Source organism: Canis lupus, chromosome 22 (genome assembly GCF_011100685.1).
Source record: "Canis lupus familiaris isolate Mischka breed German Shepherd chromosome 22, alternate assembly UU_Cfam_GSD_1.0, whole genome shotgun sequence".
Lineage (NCBI taxonomy): Eukaryota > Metazoa > Chordata > Mammalia > Carnivora > Canidae > Canis > Canis lupus.
The window spans coordinates 8,881,667-8,895,535 of NC_049243.1; the positions used below are offsets into that span (position 1 = coordinate 8,881,667).

At 34.9% G+C, this 13,869-nt stretch overlaps 1 protein-coding gene across 2 annotated transcripts in view; it reads left to right on the forward strand.

Annotated features, from left to right (window-relative positions):
• VWA8 (von Willebrand factor A domain containing 8) overlaps window positions 1-13,869 on the forward strand; it is a 353,871-nt gene that overhangs the window by 101,610 nt on the left and 238,392 nt on the right. The window lies entirely within an intron of this gene.

Genomic DNA, 13,869 nt, shown 5'->3' on the forward strand with positions numbered 1-13,869 from the left:
AAGTCCTTGTCTTGTTCCTCATCTTAGAGGAAAAGCTCTCAGTTTTTTACCATGGAGCACGATGTTTGCTGTGAGTTTTTCATATATGGTCTTTATTATGTAGAGGTATATTTCCTCTAAATGTACATTTTTTGAGAGTTTTTAGCATGAACAGATGTTGAATTTTGTCAAACCCTTTTTCTGCATCCATTGAGATGATCGTGATTTTTATCCTTCATCTTGTTACTGTGATGTATGTATCATGTGGATTGATTTGCAAATATTAAACTATCCTTGCACCCCTGGAATAAATTCCACTTGATCAGGGTGAGGGTGAGCGATCCATTGAAAGTATTGTTGGATATTGGCCTGTAGTTTTCCCTTTTTGTGGTGTCTTTGTATGGTTTTGGTATCAGGGTAGTTTTAGTGTCATGGAATGTATTTAGAAGTTTTTCTTCCTCTTCCATTTTTTGGGATAGTTTGAGAAGAATGGGCACTAATTCTTCTTTAAATGTTTGGTAGAGGCAGCCCCGGTGGTGCAGCGGTTTAGCGCCACCTGCAGTCCGGGGTGTGATCCTGGAGACCTGGGATCGGGTCCTACGTCGGGCTCTTTGAGTGGAGCCTGCTTCTCCCTCTGCCTGTGTTTCTGCCTCTCTCTCTGTGTCTCTCATAAATAAAATCTTAAAAAAAAATAAATGTTTGGTAGAATTCACCTGTGAATCCATCTGGTCCTGGATCATTATTTTTTGGTAGTTCTTGATTACCAAATTTGGTAATTGATTACCAATTTTTGTTACTAGTAATTGGTCTGTTCAGATTTTTCTATTTCTTTCTGATTCTGTTTTGGAAGATTGTATGTTTCTAGGAATTTGTCCATTTCTTCTAGGTTGTCCAATTTGTTGACATATATTTTTCATAGTGAGTACTATAATCCTTTGTATTTCTGTGGTGTCAGTTGTTACTTTTCTCTTGAGTCCTTTCTTTTTTTCTTGATGAATCTGGCTAAGGGCTTATCAATTTTGTTTATCTTTTCAAAGAATCAGCTCTTGCTTTCATTGATTTTTTTTCTATTTTTATTTATTTTTGGTCTCTGTGTCATTAATTTCTGATCTGATCTTTGTTATCTCCTTTCTCCTACTCACTATGGGTTCATCTGTTCTTCTTTGTCTAGTTCATTTAGGTGTGTAAAGTTAGATTGAGTTTTTTCTTGTTTCTTGAGGTAAGTCCATATTGCTATGTATTTCCTTTAGAACTGTTTTTGCAATTTTGGACCATTATATTTTCATTTTCATTTGTCTTCATGTACTTTTTTATATCTTTGATTTCTTCGTTGGCCCATTGGTTATTTAGAATTGTTTAGCTTCCACATGTTTGTGTTTTTCCCAGTTTTCTTCTTATGATTGGTTTCTAGTTTCATACTGTTGTGGTCAGAAAAGATTCATGTTATGATTTCAGTCTTCTTACATTTATTGAGGCTTGTTTTATGGCCTAACGTGATCTGTTTTGAAGAATGTCACATGTACACTTGTAAAGAATGTGTCAGGTGTTGTTTTTGAGTGGAATGTTCTGTATGTATCTGTTAAGCTCTTTTGGTGTAATGTATCATCTGTAGACACTGTTGCCTTATTGATTTTCCTTACATCCATTGATGTAAGTTGGGTGTTAAAGTCCTCTACTATTAGTGTGTTACCATTAATTTCTCCCTTTGTATTCAGTAATATTTGCTTGATGTATTTAGGTGCTCTAGGGTTGGATGCAGAGATATTTATAATTGTTACATCCTCTTGTTGGAGTGATCCCTTTGTAATTTTATAATGCCCCTTTTAACTCTTGTTACAGTCTTTGTTTTAAAATCTATTTTGGGGATCCCTGGGTGGCGCAGCGGTTTAGCGCCTGCCTTTGGCCCAGGGCACGATCCTGGAGACCCGGGATCGAATCCCACGTCGGGCTCCCGGTGCATGGAGCCTGCTTCTCCCTCTGCCTATGTCTCTGCCTCTCTCTCTCTCTCTGTGACTATCATAAATAAATAAAAATTAAAAAAAAAATCTATTTTGTCTGGTATAAGTATTGCTACTCTGGCTTTTTTTTTTTTTTTTTTCCTCATGTCTGTTTTCATGGCAAATGTTTTTCCATCCCTTCACTTTATTTTGTTCATATCTTCATGTCTGAGGTGTGTTTTCTATAGGCAGTATATAAATGGATTTTTAAAAAAATATGTTGTGCCACCCTGTGTCTTTTGAATGGAGCATTTAGGCCATTTTAGTAGTTGAAAGTAGTTATTGATAGATACGTACTAATTGCCATTTTGTTCATTGTTTTCTCGTCATTTTTGTAGTTCTCTGTTCTTCTCTTACACTCTTTCTTTGTGATTGATGAGTTTCTGTAGTACGGTGTTTGGATTTCTTCCCCTTTATTTTTTTGTATATGTTACAGATTTTGAGTTTGTGGTTACCCTGAGGTTCATTTATAACATCCTAAATATATAGCAGTCTATTTTAAGTTGATGGTCATTTAATCTCAAATACACTCTTAAAAAAATCCTTTTTTATTTGCTCCTTCATGTTTCCTGTATGGGCTGTTACACATTATGTCTTTTTAATCATAATTTTCTTATGTCAAATTATGGCCACTTGTTTTCTACCTTTAAGCTCTTAGAGCAATCTTTTAAGGGGCCTTAGTATTTTATAGTCAATCAAAGATCATGGCAAGAATGAGGAGTTTGCTAGAGAATAATGAGATTAGTGATGATGTTATATATCTATATTCTTTTTATGAGGAATATGTCAAAAAAGAAAAGAAAGATAAAACTTTGGTTTGATTTTGAAATTCACAATTTTTGTATGTACAGCGTATTTTGCAAGTGTTTTATTCTTGGAAATAAAAAGTAAATATATCCTCAGCTTTATTGTCTAGATGCCTTTAGTGATTCCAAAATGCCTTGTTTTTCTGTTTTTCCCCTATTAAAAAAACACAATTACTCAGGATCCAAACCACTTTCTGAATGTGTAGAACTTTATTGCTGTTTACAAGCTGGTCTCATAATAGAAACAGGGCTTTCTGAGGTATCTGACATGAAAGCCATTTGATTAAGCCATAGAGACAGTCAAAAAGGACAGCAAAGGGAAGGTATTCTTTAACAGATTTCATTTAGTGCCTCTGGGGATTTAGAGTTGAAGTAGCTTGGAATTCAAGGTGGTACAAGTCACATTCCTGATTTTATACTCTATGGACTACTGTTAAGATATTAACAATCTAAAGAAGATCTTTGACCATTCCCAGCTCCTGTGATGCTTCTTGTCTTCCCTTAAACTCTTCTGGAATTAGGTAGCTATGGGCAGGCAGCCTCTGCAGAGGAAAGGAGTGATGCCCATTATGCCCTCATCTAGGTGAGAAGAAGGTGAGCAAGGTGAGGTTGACCTGCTTCCTCTACCAGCCTATTTCTTTAATCTTAGCAAGCCTCTTTCTGTGCTGCTTCAGGCAGGAGGCTCCACATTTATCCTTAATGACCCTCCTTGAATCCATCCACTCTCCCCTATCTCCCACCTAATGAAAAAGTGTTTGGCTCCCCGCTGCACAGTGTCTGCCATGGGGATCAATTCAGAGAAAGCAGTTTTAGTTTTGTCAGGAAAGTGCCGAAGGGGACACATTAGACTGAGCAAAAGTGTTGTTAAGTAATTCACCTTTGACACACTTCTTAGCCTTCTCCCTATCTAACCTAACCCCGCAGCCAGTCAGTAGTCTAGCATCATTTACTTTTTATAGGATCTACTATAGCTATGAATATCTCTAGTAGCTCTAACCCAATATTTCTAGACCCATTGTTGAGAATTTGGTGGAAAATATATTTGGCATATGGAACCTTACTTGGGATTTTTAAGAACACACATCAGTTATGTTGGTTGAGTATCTGTAGATATTTCTTTCTCTCTCAGTTTCCCTTTTGTTTTGGTAAGAACATTGAAGTTCTACTCCCTTAGTAAATATCAATTAATGTAATACTGTAGTCATCATGCTTTACATTGTATCCTCAGATCCTATTCATCTTTTTTTCCAAAGATTTTATTTATTTTTTTGAGAGAGAGAAAGAGCATGAATGGATGACTGACAGGGAGCCTGACATGGGGCTCAATCCCAAGACCCTGAGATCATGACTTGAGCTGAAGGCAAATGCTTAACTGACTGAGCCACCCAGTCACCCTGATGTTATATATCATATACCTGAAAGTTTGTACCATTTTACCAATTTTTCCTTATTTCCCTTCTCCCAGGCCCTGATAACCAAACCACCTTTCCATTCTCTGTTTCTAAGAGTTTGACTTTTTTTTTTTTAATTCTACATGTAAGTGATACCAGAGAGTATTTATTTTTCTTTGTCTGGCTTATTTCATTTAGCATAATGCTCTCATGGCCCATCCATGTTGTCACAAATGGCAGGGCTTCTTGCTTTCTCATGGCTGAATAATACACCATTATATGTATAGAAAACATGCTCTCTTTATCCATCCATCCATAGATGGACATTTAGGTTGTTTCCTTTATCTTGACTCTTGTGAATAATGTTGCAGTGAACACAGGAGTACAGATAATCTCTTAATATCCTGTTTTCATTTTCTTTGGATATATACCTAGAAGTGAGATTGCTGAATCACATGGTAGTTGTATTTTGAATATTTTGAGGAACCTTCATACTGTTTCCATAGTGGCTATACCAATTTATTTTCCCACTAATAGTGCACAAGTGCTCCCTCTTCTCCACATCTTTACCATTTGTTATCTCTTGTCTTTTTGATAATAGCAGGTCTGAGGTAATCTCATTGTGGTTTGATTTGCATTTCTGGATGATTAGTGATGCTGAGCATCTTTTCTTGTACCTATTGGCTGTTTAGAAGAATTTCTGCTTAGATCCCTATATTTATTTTTTTTTTAAGATTTTATTTATTTTTTCACAAAAGACACACAGAGAGAGGCAGAGACATAGGTAGAGGGAGAAGCAGGCTCCATTTAGGGAGCCCGATGTGGGACTCGATCCTGGGACTCTGGGATCACACCCTGAGCCCAAGGCAGACATTCAACTGCTGAGCCACTCAGGCGTCCCAAGATCCCTATGTTTAAATCAGATTGTTTTATTTTGTTTTCCTGTGGAGTTGTATGAGTTTTTATATATTTTGGATATTAACCCCTTATCAAATATATGATTTATAAATATTTTTTCTCATTAATAAGTTCCCTTTTCATTTTGTTGGTTTTCTATTTTTTTTGTTTTGTTTGTTTTTTTAAGATTTATTTATTTATTTATTCTTGAGAGACACACACAGAGAGACATAGGCAGATGGGGGAGCAGACTCCCTGTGGGGAGCCTGATGTGGGATTTGATTCCAGGACCCTGGGATCACGACCCGAGCCAAAGGCAGACACTCAACCACTGTGCCACCCAGGTGCCCCCATTTTGTTGCAGAAACCTTTTCTTTTTAGTTTGATGTAGTCCTACTAGTTTATTTTTGGGTTTATTCCCTTTGCTTTCGGTCACATTCGAAAAAATCCAAGACCAATGTCAAGGAACTTACTGTCTATATTTTCTTCTATGAGCTTTGTGGTTTCAGGTCTTAACATTCAAGTCTTCAATCCATTGTGAATTAATTTTTTTATGAATGGTGTAAGATAGAGGTCCAGTTTCGTTTTTTTGTATATGGTTCTACTGTCTTCCTCATACCATTTATTGAAGAAAATATCCTTTCCCCAGTGTATATTCTTCACTCTCTTGTCATAAATTTCTTCATGATGTGTGTGGGTTTACTTCTGAGGTCCCTATTATATTCCATTGATCTATGTGTCTGTTTTTATGCCAGTATCATAGTTTTTAATTCTATGGCTTTGTGATGTTGTCTGAAATCAGGAAATGTGATGCCTCCACCTTTGTTCTTTCTCAAAACCTTTTGGCTCTTCAGTGCTTTTTGTGGTTCCATACAAGTTTTAGGATTGTTTGCTGCATTTCTGTGAAGTATGCCATTGGAGTTTTGATAGGGATTATATTGAATCTGTAGATTGCTTTAGGCTTTGGAACATTATGACAATACTAATTCTTTCAGCTTATAAGCCTGGAATACCTTTCCATTTATTTGTGTCTTCTTCACTTCCATTCATTAATATCTTATAGTTTTCAGTTTATTTATTTGTTTTAAAATTTATCTCTTGGTGAAAACATTAAAATTATACACTCAATTGTAGATATTTAATTTGTAAATATTAAACAGATATAGATATTTAATTAGAATATGTTGCATCCCATAATCTATTCTCTAAACAATAGTAGAAGTAAATCAGATCATGACATTTCCTTGCCTAGAATCTGTCAATAGCTTCCTGTCATAGATAGAATAAAGTTAAGAACTCTGTACCTTGGCTTATGAGCCCTCCATTAATGCTTTTCAACCTTGGCTGCCTATTAGAACCACCCAAGGAACTCTGAAAAACTTCCAGTGTCCAGGTCCTATCACCAGACTGTCTGAAGTAACTGGTTAGAATTTTTGACAAAAGCTGGTTGGTAATTCTACAGGCAGCCAGGGTTGAGAACCACTGCCCAGGGTTGGGAGGCCTGCCTCTCGAGCCTTCTCTCTCCCTGCTGGATGACCCTTTGCTGATTATGCTTCAGCCTCACTGGGTACTTTCAGTCCCTTAAATCTGGCTAGCTTCTGCTTTTGGGCTTTTGGACAGGCTGTTGCCTAAGCCTCAAATACTCTAACCTCCAATGTTTGCATGGCCTCTCGTTTGTCAAATTACAACCTAAATATACTGAGAGAAAGCATCCATGGCCCACCAAGTCTTTAGCTATCACATTCCCCAATATTTTCTGTATAGCATTGACCCGCTACGTGATCCTTTTTCTTAGTCATGTCTCCTCCCTCTCTTCCTTCCTTCTTGTCCTCTGTCTCCTTTCCTTTGTCTGTTTTTGTTCTCTTCCCTCTGTAATGTAGAGATCGTGTTTATCTCTTCCACTGCTGTATCCTCAACACCTGGAACAGTGGCTTAATGAGCAGATAAATAATTTTGAAAAATTTACATTATTTTTAAAAGACCAGCTCAAATCTGACCTTTGTCAACTTTTCTTTGCATAGCTTCCTTCCATATTACCTTTTCTTTAAATCCTAGAACAAGAATTTCTTCTGTCATATAGCATTGTCACATGATTTCTATTGGGTGTCCTGAGCTGTTAACTTAGACTTATTGTTAAATGTTGATGTATTTGTATTTTTTTTCTTTATTTGTTCCTAATCCAGCTGTTATTTATCAAGTACCCACTAGGTGCCACACATCTCATTTAATTCTAAAGATATTTTCCTCACAGCATCCATTTATTGTATTATAAGGAAGTGGCAGATTTGGTGTCGAAACCCTGCTTTGCTTCTACTGTACCTGCTATTTCCATGTGGCTGACCAGAAGGGTTTTGAGCCTGGCTAAATGAGGCCAAATACCATATCTGTTCTTTTTACTGAATACTGAACTGCTTATTCATACTTAACAATGCCCTTGATTTTATATATTATCACTTCCTTTTAAAAAGACAGATATCATTGCAAATATTTAAGCAGAATTGATTGTAATTTTCTCACGTGTTCTTCTAATAACGTCATATGCTTGTGATAAAATGCAGCAGAGTTTGTGCTACCATTTGAATAAAATGTGATTCTTTAGTTTGTGTGTTGCTGGGGTTCCATTCAGTGATACCTGCTATTTACCTTTCTTTTTGAAAGGCTTCTCACCTTCTTTTATATACTTTGTTGTCCATGAACATTTCTGCACAAGCTTTAATAAGTTGGCTTATTACAATATTGCTATCCTTAGGTTGTGGCTTTTGTTGTGGGCAATAGAATCCATCCTGACCATCTAATACTGAAAGGGTCTTATCACTGGGTGTTAAGTAGCTTACAGAATTTCTGGGAGAGATGGGGAATAGTGTGTAGATTTTGTCAGTTAGAAATGACAGAGCCAAGAGAGTTTCAGCTGTGGCTGTTCTAAAAGAACAAGTCCCTTGAAGCTGGCTGCCACCTCACTCTCATTGCTCACTGACACTTTTTTCCGTTCCCAGTTGTGTGTATGTGAGAATACTTAGAGAACCTGGGTCACCTACAGAACTTCAGTTGCAAAGCATCTAAGAAATAATGTTTCTAGTTTCCTAACCTCTATAGTATCAGAAGGGTGTTTGATTGGGTATCTTCACTGAGTACATAGGACATTTTTTTTTACACTGACCTTGACTTATGTTTTATTTTGCAACTTTATTAAGATCTGCTTTTGTTGGGTCAGTTGTTAGTGAAACAGTGGGTTTGACTTTTGGTTAGCTTTAGTAAAAAGAATTTTGTTCTGTGTTCATAGAATGAGTCTTTAGTCAAAGCAGATCATCTTGAATAGAACCCATTGGTTATAATGAAGAGAGTTATAAATGGTTCAAAATCAGCTTTTTCCCATCTGTAGCAGAGTCACTTAAGGCAATCATGTTAGGCTCGTAAGGCCATCATTGTATACATCATTGTATACATAAAGGAAGCACTGTATATATAAAGGAAGCATTTTTTTATACGGGTGGCAGGTTAAAAATAGTTCTTTATGAGAAGAATGTGGAGGAGAAGCATGGAAGAGTTTACAGATAATTTTATAATATGTAAAATGAGAAGCTTCTTTAAGATCAAACATAAATGACACTGAGGAATGTTGGCAGCATGCCTTACATTCTGTTCACGGAGCATGCTTAGACTGTAAATAATGGCTTCATTTCTATTCTGGGACCTAAAAATTATTAACATTCTGTGTTTATACAATATTTATGCAGTATTCTGCTGCTAATAGGTATGGACATAATTAATCCCTTATTTCAAAATTGATGGCTTACACCAGTTAGCCTTGGTGTATTCCTTGATTCACTTAAATCCCAGATTTTCTTAGTATTTATGATCTACTGGCAGGATATTTTTTGGCAGGATATTTTTGCTTATTTGAGCAAAACTTGTTTGAGATAGACCTGGAAAGCCCACAGAATGTCAGCTAGTTTCTTTTGGGAGAAAAAAAAGTCATTAATAATACCTACATATCCAAAAAAAATTAAATGCCCACAGTGTATATTTTTATTTCAGAATTAAGAAGAAAGTGAAGGATCTTTTAATCTTTTACACATGCATACAAACATATTTTTAAACGACAATGGAAACTACCTATATTTGGGGGCATTTTGGAGAGTGGTCGTACCATACTCACTACTTTCTCACTCTTCTCAAAGAACTTGATAAATAGTGTTCGTGGAGGTCAGCCTGAGAGGTGTGTAATTGGTACATTCCTATATTGACTCTACCATACATCCACGTACTGATTCATCCAAACTAGCTCTTTCACTGTTGAATTTCATTTACTGAAATTTGTTGCTCTGTTTGTTATAATAATACCTTTGAGGACAACCCAGCTCCTCTGCTTATTAGCATGTGTTCTTGTTTGGGTAAGCAGACCTCTTAAGTTATCTCATCTGCAAAATGAAGGCAATAATTATACTTATCTCTTAGAGTTATAAGGATTACATGAGTTAATTTATATAAAGTACTTGGCACTTAGTGAGCTCTCCATAAGTATTAATGGCTATAATTATTGTTACTATTTTTAACTCCTTAACACACTGTACTTTATATGATGACCTGACCCATGGAACAAATTTTTCTCTATATCATCATCAAAAAGTATAGTGCTGCATTTTTTTTTTTTTTTTGGTGTCAGTGCTGTGGTTGTTGCGACTTACATAACTTTTTTATTTCTCTCTTTTTTTGTGTGTTAGATTTAAAAAGATTAGATTCACATTTTAAATTCTTCTAATACGTTTTTTGTGTATTATCTTTACTTTTCTTCATTTCATCTTCCCTTGTTTAGTTTTCTTTATTCACTTATTTCAAATTTTATAACATTGTATTATACATATTTTTGTAAGCCAACTAAAGTACTTCCTGAAATTTTTCTGGGTTCATATATGTGGTGGAAATGCATATGTTTACATACTTTATATAGTTTTTGATATCCTCCATTTACTATAATAATAAAAATTGTCCACCAGAAAAATTATATATGCTTTATGCTGTAAAATTTTACTTTCTTATTAATATTTATATTTAAAGAGATGTAGTTCAGATTTCTTTATATATACTAAAAACTCACTGTAATATTTTCATTTATCTTTCTGAATGATACTATGCCTTAGAAAACGAATCCTAGTCTTATTCTAGTCCCTTGACACACAAGGGACTTATTGAACTTATTTCATAAAACTAATGACTTACATCCAAGTTTCGCAAGGAAATGTCAGAAAAATTAACGTATATCATTCAAAGGTACTAAGAACCTGCAAGGTATACAATGGCTTTAGGGTTCAGATCTATGTTTTCTGATACATTTCACGCAGCCATGCTTCTCATTTTAATAGGACTTTTTTTTTTCAGTAGAGTTCCTCCTTTGCAAATCAAAAGAGCAAAATTGCAAAAAATGAAAATAAAACAGTAAAATAAAATTCCAAATGACACTGAATTTTAAGAGATATCTGGATATTTTCCAGGGATCTGAATGAGAAGGTGAGGTGTTCAAGATTAGACAATGGTAGCTGTAAAGGAACTGGATTTCATGTCCTGTTGTTTTAAAATTTTTAAGGAAATACAGAAAGAGGAAATGGTTTGGGCTCTATGATATCATTAGTACTATTTTTATTCTCTTAAGTTCAAAAGCTTCAGGGATAAGAAAAATATATGCAAAAATTGGGACATTCATCTTTTTTGAATTTAATTGGCGTACTTTCAAAATAATCATATGGATTAAGCACACTCTTTTAAATTTTTCCTTCTCCTTGCTTTAAGGATGCATGTGTAGGCAGGAAGAGTAAAGACATGATATATTTTTAACAGTTTCATAATACAGTATATGTTTAAATAAATACAGATGTTACAACAGTTTTATAGTACTAAAATCCAAATATTCTATAGATGGAAATGCTATTACTTTATTTTAAAGATTAGCTTATTATGAAATTAATTCATATAACTGACCCATTCAGACTATACTGAAAAAATTTTGTCAATAATTAGGTTTGATTAGGTTCAGTTGCACAAAAGTTCAGTTTCATTTTGGTATTCTTACACTGTCTCACAATCAAAAATAATTTCTGATTTTAATTAATATTATGGAAAGTGGAGGGTAATTATCTCTTTAAGGAAAAGCTGGAATCTTCATCTTTTCTCCAAGTACAGGATTTTAATTATGAAAGCTAGCAACTTGTATTATTAAAGGGAATGCTTCTTTCTTTTTCTCAGGAGGGTTTTTATTTTAATGTGAAGACATACTAGAAGTGAAGAATGGCTCTTTTTTGCCATGATAGTATGAGAGAGTTTAGGTGGTAAAACTGGATTGAGTTAGTCTTCTAAGAAATGCCAAGTGTTTTCCATTTTTTACTCCTGCGAGGATTGAAGAAAGGGAGAATATTTCTGGTCTGTAGTTGTGGTTGGCGTTAGCAGCGCTGGCGATCTGTTAGTTCTTGTATAGCAACAAATAATCATGCTTCGCTTCAGTCAGAAGAAGGGAGGCTCTAGCTGCTAGGTTGGAAAAGGAGCCCTGTGTACTGGTTGTCTTTTTCATCATTTTTACTAGTAAATATTGACTCATTTGAATGAAGCAACTATTGTAGACAGTGTGTGAATTAACAAGATATGCAAGTATTTTGGAATCATCACCAAATGAAGTACTGCTTTTCCATAGTGTGCACAGAACAGTGATTCAGGATGTCTTGGTATGAGAGTAAGGAATTTTCTCTGTTGAAATTAAAAAAAAAAATGTTGCCAGTTGCTAGCCTCAGCTCCTTACAAGTCCGAGCCTCTCATGCCAGAGTCGTATTCCTCATCTTTTTTTTTCCTGGGCCCACACAAGACTCAAGAGCTAAAATGGGTCAGGATACCATATATTTTCAATGTGAAGCTGGCATTTTCAAAATTAACACCCATCCATTTCTTTAAAATATGGTATCAGTGGGATGCTTTATTCATGTTACCTCCTCTCTGAATACCAGTAGGAATACCTAAAGGAAATAAGTTTTACTCTTTCTTCTTTTTTCTTCATTTTTTTCCACTTTTTAATTTGTAGTACTTTGTTATACATTCATATATCCTTGTGTAATCTTATAATTCCTACTAGAATAAGAGAGGGATATAAATAAATAGGATGACACAAAATTTCACATTGAGTTTATAATGTTTCTTTTTTAATGCAGTGTTTCCCTTCTGGGTGGCATTTAATTTATCATCTATGTAATTAATGTCTAATAAAGTACAAGTAGTAAGCCCCACGTTGAATCAATTGAACCCAGATCTTGGGCCTATGCTTATGTATTTTCCAAAAGTTCCCCCAGCTATTTCTGATATGTATCTTTGATTTAGAACTATTATGTTGAAGCATGTTTTCTGTTTTCTTTATTCTCTAGAACAATACATGATATAGCTCTATAATAAATATTTTTCTGAGATAATTAGTACCAAGAGTTTTAACTTTATCAATTTGTATATTAATTTATATTAATTTTTAAAGAGTTCTGTGTATTTGGTTGTTTTTCATAATTTAGTTATGAAAATGATCACAAACATTTATTTTGATTTGTCCTATTTTTCTTACACAGTGATAACCTTTCCTGTGCTTTTAGCTTTTTTTTTTTTTTTTTAAGGATTTTATTTGAGAGAGCATGAGCAGGGGGAGGGACAGAGGGAGTCTGGTCAGTGTAGACTCTGAGCAGGGAGCCTAATGTGGGGCTCGATCCCAGGACCCTGGGATCATGACCTGAGCCGAAGACAGATGCTTAACTGACTGAGCCATCCAGGCACCCCTCCTTTTCTCTCCTTATGCGGCATACCCATGAATAGGAATGAGTTCCTCCTCACCATAAACTATCTCAGTCAACACTGATAATGGTGCTCAATATGGTATTGACTATGGCATGTATCATTGGCAGCTAAGAATGCCATGCTCATATAGTTTGCATAGAATTTAAAATTCGTAGTTAAAAAAGTAAATAAAATTAACGAGTTAAGCCAAATTTTGATAATGTGTCAAAGCCAGACCTTTAAAGCTATGGGGACTTGGTGAGACTATTATTATTCTCAAGTGTCTTTATGATTCAACATAAGCGTATTCATACTTCCTAAGTCAGTACTTCCTTGATAGTGAGAAAATGGAAATAATTGAGACTTACATTTTAATCTTGATTTCAATGTAGATCTGTTGCCATTGTGAATATAAACAAATTTCTTAGTTTTCTGTCTTCTTAAAACTGGAATTGGATATCAAAGAATTTACAAAAGACTAAAATTTTCAATAAAATTGATTGCAGAAATTGAGATTTTGGTATAAGTTGCACAAAAGTTCTCTGAAGCCGATAATGGAAAACAAACTATTATTTTCATCATTAATACATGTAAGAAAAACCTGTTAGTATTATATGGAACCCCAAATATTTTAAAGTATATATTTTTATGCCACTGCTATTAATAGTTTGCTTAAATCTATTACACTGTTTTAGCACTAACACATTGTGTGTGTGCTTTAAAAAATTGCTTGTAACTGCTATGCTATTGTTTGCCAATTCCTGTACCTCAACTGATGACTGTCCTCCTCAGTTTCCTCCATTTTCAAACCTCTTCAAATATACTGAGTCATTGTGATGGGCACCTAGCATAACCTCTCAGGAGAATTCAGCTGCAAGAAAATGGAACAGGATTGATAAGCATCTCCCCCATTGAGTTTGTATGGCCTCTAATTCTTTTTTTTTTCTTTTTTTTTTTAATGGCCTCTAATTCTTAAAAAGGAACTCACACATTTTGGTCCCAGCAAAA